Source organism: Orycteropus afer, unplaced genomic scaffold (assembly GCF_000298275.1).
Source record: "Orycteropus afer afer isolate SDZICR_OR568_19922 unplaced genomic scaffold, OryAfe1.0 scaffold00184, whole genome shotgun sequence".
Taxonomy (NCBI): domain Eukaryota; kingdom Metazoa; phylum Chordata; class Mammalia; order Tubulidentata; family Orycteropodidae; genus Orycteropus; species Orycteropus afer.
The window spans coordinates 2,575,519-2,581,523 of NW_006921771.1; positions in this window are offsets into that span (position 1 = coordinate 2,575,519).

Here is a 6,005-nt window from a genome sequence, read left to right on the forward strand (position 1 = left end):
TTCTCTCCATTTATGATGATACTTCTTATTGGTTCAGTTGTGAGGATTTTCGTTTTCTTTATGTTGAGGTATAATCCATACTGCAGACATGCAGATGACACAACCTTGCTTGCTGAAAGTAAAGATGACTTGAAGCACTTAATGATGAAGGAAGACAAAGACTTATAACAGCCTTCAAGGGTTTTGCGATTTTTCTTTGCATTTAACTCACCTACATCTCATTTGACAGCAATTATCTTCATCTTCTTCTTCTTTTTTTTTTTAATTGCATGTTTGGTCAATTTCAGACTGCAGAAGTTGGTAAAAATCTTCAATTTCCTCATCTTTGGTTTTAGTGGTTGGTGAGTAAATTTGAATGATAGTAGTATTAACTGTTCTTCTTTGTAGGTGTATGGATATCATACTATCACTGAGAGCATTGTACTTCAGGATAGATATGGAAACATTCTTTGTGGCAATGAATGCCATGCCATTCCTCTTCAATTTGTCATTCCCAGCATGATTATCTGATTAAAAATGGCCCAAACCAATTCATTTCAGATCACTAATGCCTAGGATATCAATCTTTATGCATTCCATTTCATTTTTTACAACTTCCAATTTTCCTACATTCATACTTTGTACATCCCACATTCTGATTATTAAAGGATCTTAATATTGGGAAGCTATTTCTTCCCATTTTGAGTCATGCCCATCAGCAATGAGGTCCCGAAAGCTTTACTCCATCGACATCATTAAGGATGATTTTACTTTGAGAAGGCAGCTCTTCCCCAGTTGTATTTTGAGTGCCTTCCAACCTGAGGGGCTCATCTTCCAGCACTCTATCAGAAAATGTTTCAGGGCTATTCATAAATTTTTCCAATAATATATTGGACAGGGTTTCACTGCTATTCATAAGATTTTCAGTGGGCAATGCTTTGAGAAGTGAATGTCCCTATTTTCTTTCCAGTCTGTCTTAGTCTGGAAGCTCCACTGAAACCTGTTCACCATGGGTGACCCTGCTGATATTTGAAATACCAGTGGCATAGCCTCCATCCTCACAGCAACATACAAGCCACCACAGTATGAAAAATTGGCATACGAGTGGTGGAGTGTATATTTAGTGATATGGCAAAATATTTATGATATAATACAAAAAAACAAAAACAAAACTCACTGCCATCGAGTCCTGATTCATAGCGATCCCTCCTTGGGTTTCTGAGGCAGTATCACTACGGAAGCAGATTGCTCAACCTTCCTTCCGAGGAGTGGCCGGTGGGTTTGAACCACCAGCCTTCTGGTTAGCAGTCAAATGACTTAGGCACTTTGCCACCAGAGCTTCTTATGATATAATAGTAAATGGGAAAAAAAGAGATTTGAAAATAGTACATAGAATATGAACTTATTTCTGTGTGTGAGTATATATACACTTCTACAGAAATACACACACACATGCATCCATAGAAAAATTTTGGGTAGGCTATAAACCCAAATCTTAACAGGAGTTATAGCTAGCTTTTGGAATCTGTGCTACTGTGTTAGGTTTTTTCTCCTAATTTTTAAAATGTATTTTTTTTATTTAACTGTGTGTCCAATGAAGTGAAACTTCAAATATTTCTCTCTTGTGCTCTCTCTTTCTGTCTCTCTTCCCAATGAAATGGAACATTCCATTTTTCTTTCCTTTTTACCCTCCTTTTTTATCAATATCTTCAAGGGAACAATGTTTGCATATTAGTGGCTTCTTGGAATATAAGGGTACAGGAGCTCAAACCTCTTCCCCCAAAATTCGAGATAATTAAAACGTGTTAGAGTAAATTAGGATAATACTCAGCAGTAGCCCAAAGACAAGGGAAGAAAAGCAAAGACGCCAAAGAAATAGAATCACCAAGAGGGCAGAAAAAGCTAAGATCAAGTGGCATGGCTGTCCTATATTTATCCAGCAGTCCTACCAAAGTGATGAGTCCAAATCCCCATTCTAACAGCAATGAGCACACATTGCTTCTCAGTTTTCTAATTGAAAATGTTGTTAAGAAAATATCATAATGGGGAACATTTATGTTAGACCGCATAGCAATCCCAATGCCATAGCAGGTAAACCAACCTAACCCACTGTCATAGAGTCAATTCCAACTCAAAGTGACCCTACGGGGCAGAGCAGAAATGTCCCATAGCATTTTTAAGACTATAAATCTTTATGTAAGCAGATTGCCTGGTCTTTCTGCCAATGAGTGGCTGGTGGGTTCAAACTGCCGACCTTTAGGTAAGTAGCCAAATGCCTTAACTGCTGCACCACTAGAGCTCCTTGCCATAGCAGATAAAACCACCAAAAAAACCCAAACTCACTGCCCTCGAGTCTGATCCAATTCATAGCAGCCCCTCCTTGTGTTTCTGAAGCAGGTGGCATCACTATGGAAGTAGATTGCCTAGCCTTCCTTGCGAGGAGTGGCTGGTAGGTTTGAAGCACTAGCCTTCTAGTTAGCAGTCAAATGCCCTAGGCACTAGGCCACCATAGTTCCTAAAACAAGCCAAACACACTGCTGTTGAGTCTGACAGACTCACAGCAATCAATCCTTGTGTTTCCTAGGCGGTATCACTATGGAAATAGATTGCTGGCAGGTAGATATTACAAAAAGCTGAAAACAAAGAGAAGCAACTGACCTCAGGCAGTCTTCTAGTAAAAGTCTTATCACTCTTGAGCATGAAAAAGAACACATTTTAACAAGCATTTATTTTAGGCATTGTTTAATTGTAAGAAATAAAAACAATAAAGTTAGCAAGAGGCAGGGACCAATAGCACTGACTGTTGGTGTACAAAAAGGGGGAGGGAATAAGTGTCAAGATTGGACTTCATACTAACTTGCTAATCTAAGTATGTGAAGTCAAATATAATATTTGGTTTCCTGCTGGGGGTGGCTATTCACACCTCAAACTGTAAATTATAACACCCCTAATGACATCTACAATGATTATTTGTTATTTAAGCAATAAAGAATAAAGTTTATCAAGAAACAGGAAAAAATGAGCCAAGCTTTTGGAAGCCAGGAATTCAGAAAAGAAATGTGAGCAAAATCAAATAGGATGCTGATGTCAAAACAGGTAAATCTGGAGTCCAGAAAACTGTCCTAATCAATACCTCAAGGAACTCTGATTGCACTGTGTTTAAAGCATTATGCTGGTAACCAAAAGGTCAGCAGTTCAAATCTACCAGCTGCTACATGGGAGAAAAATGAAGCAGTCTGCTTCTATAAAGATTTATAGCCTTGGAAACCCTGCAGGGCATTTCTACTCTGTCTTATAGGGTTGCTATGAGTCAGAATAGACTCCATGGCAGTGGGTTGTTTTTTTTGGAGGAGGGAGGTAATCAATACTTCCTCCAGGAGAACACAGAAAAGCCTAATTCCAGGGCAGAAAGTCCTTAACCTTTTAATACTTTTTGCCAAAGAGAGGAGATAGTGAGCAAACTTAGGCATCTATGGGGCTGCAGGGGATTGCAAGGATATTATAGTCACTCTTCTGTTCTAAATGTCTAGGCTTTTGCTTGGAATATAAATCATTCAATCAGTATGAGAAGAATTAATATCACGAGTCCTAACATAAGGTTAAGCAAAATTATAAAGCATTCTTCAGTAGCAAAGGATAGAGCCCTTTTGTACTAATTCACTTTGCAGCCATGATTTCATTTTCAATGTAATGAATAACTAAGAGTTTAATAAATACTTTTTGGTGGCAATGGAAATGGGGATATAAGGAATGGTAATACAAGGGCCAGAAGGAGACTTGAAGGGGAAATTGACTGCCACCCATACAGAGAAGAACTTGACAGAAAAAGTCAGCTGGGCAAATATTTAATTTAGTGTATTTGTTTCTATCTATCCTTGCTCCAAAAGATTTAAAGAAGACTTAGCTTGGCAAATGTATTCTTTCTTGGTGGGTTAGCAAGGAACACACATAATGACAATGAGTTATCCTTTTCTAGTTGTACCATGTTTTCTTCAGCAAGGGTGTAGTTCCTTCTGCCATGGGAAAATTAAACTAAACAATTACTAAGTCACGAACTTTGCATTCCATCTGCAGATGTTCATCATATTTGTTCTTCAGTACATATTTGCTAGGAAGTTTTTTAAAAATCTTTAAATCCACTATCAAATCAGTGAGATTCATTCACTCAAGAATTTTTCCATTACCTGCTGTGTGCAAAGATCTTTACTATGAGTTAAAAGAAAAAATTGATGAAACCAACCAATTCTTCTATAGACAAATATCCAAGAATGTCCAGAGTATTGTCAATAATAGCAAAAACTGAAAGCAACCCAAAAGTTCACTAATAATTTAATGGATAAATTATGGAATACAATGGAATATACAATGGAATGTTATTCAGCAATGAAATGAATGCACTCAACACTTATTAACATGAATGAATTTCAAAATCATTCTTATTGATTGAATTGTGTCTTGAAAAATAGGTATTGTAAATTCTAACCCCTATACCTGTGGAAGGTAGCTCTGGTGGCATAGTGCCTAAGGCATTTGACTGATAACTAGAAAGCTAGCAGGCTAGCAGTTCACCACTGGCCACTCCTCAGAAGGAAGATGGGGCAGTCTACTTCCATATAAATGTTGTTGTTATGTGCCGTTGAGCCGGACACGACCTCGCCTTAGGTTTGCGAGGCAGTATCAATACGGAAGTAGATTGCCCCATCTTCCTTTCGAGGAGTGGCTGGTGGGTTTGAACCTCCAGCCTTCTGGTTAGCAGTCAAGTGCCTTAGGCACTATGCTACCAGAGCTCCCTCCATATAAATACCACCTTGGAAACCCAAGGAGGGGTTGCTATGAGTTGGAACCAACTCGAGGGCAGCGAATTTGGTTTAGTTTGTTTTTTTGTTTTTTAAATACCTGTGGAAAGGACCTCTGGTGGTGTAGTGGTTAAAGCATTTGGCTGCTAAGCAGGTCAGCAGTTCAAACCCAGCCACTCTGCGGAGAAAAATGAGGCAGTCTGCTTTCACAGATTCACACCCTTGGAAACTCTATGGGGCACTTTTATTCTGTCCTAAAGGGTTGCCATGAGTGAGAATCGACTCAATGGCAGTGGATTTATACATGTGGATATAATGCCCTTTGAGAACAGGGTTTTCTTTGTTATGTTAATGAGGCAGGGTATGTCTCAAACCAATCACTTTTGAGATATAAAAGAGCAGATTAGGCACAAAATGACAAATAAGGATGATAAATGCTGCCTAAGGATCATCAAGGGATGAACGACTAGAAGTTAAAAGAAACACAGAGAATGTCAGCTGCAGTCAGCTGCAGGGATCCAGGTGAGGAGAGGGAACCCAGGCACGGCCAAAGCAGCAGGGCAGGAGAACCAGAGAGCAGAGACGAATAAGCCCAGGGACTGGGAATGACTGAAGTGAGCCGCAGGAATCCAGGTGAGGAGAGGGAATCAAGGCACGCCCAAATCAGCAGGGCAGGAGAGCGAGAGAAAGGAGATTTAAAAGCCCAGGAACTGGGTCAGAGGAGCAGTAAACCACAGGGATCCAGGTAAGGAGAGGGAACCCAGGCACGCCCAAAGTAGCAGGGTGGGATAACATGAGAAAGGGGATTAAAAGGCCCAGGAATCCAGACAGAGGAGGAGTCAGCCGCAGGGACCCAGGTAAGGGTGGTACGAGAGGTTTCCAACAGGGAGACAAACTTGTCTGTCAGTTTGTCCTACCATGGTGAGGTGTTGATATGAGTTTTGGGGCTGAGCCACTGGTGTTTCAAACCCAGCAGGATGCACATGGAGCATGGTATCAGCCCAGCTTACAGACTGAGACAGACTAGGAAGAAGGAAGAATCCATACACTTCTCAAAGAATTGGCCAGGGAAAACCTTATGAATAGCAAAGAAACACTGATACATTACCAAGTGACTTTATGAATAGTCCGGTTAGGTTAGAAGGCTCTCAAAATAGGACTGGGAAAGAGCTGCAACATCTGAGTAAACCCAGCCTTACTCATATGGATAAGAGAAATCTTTCGAGACCT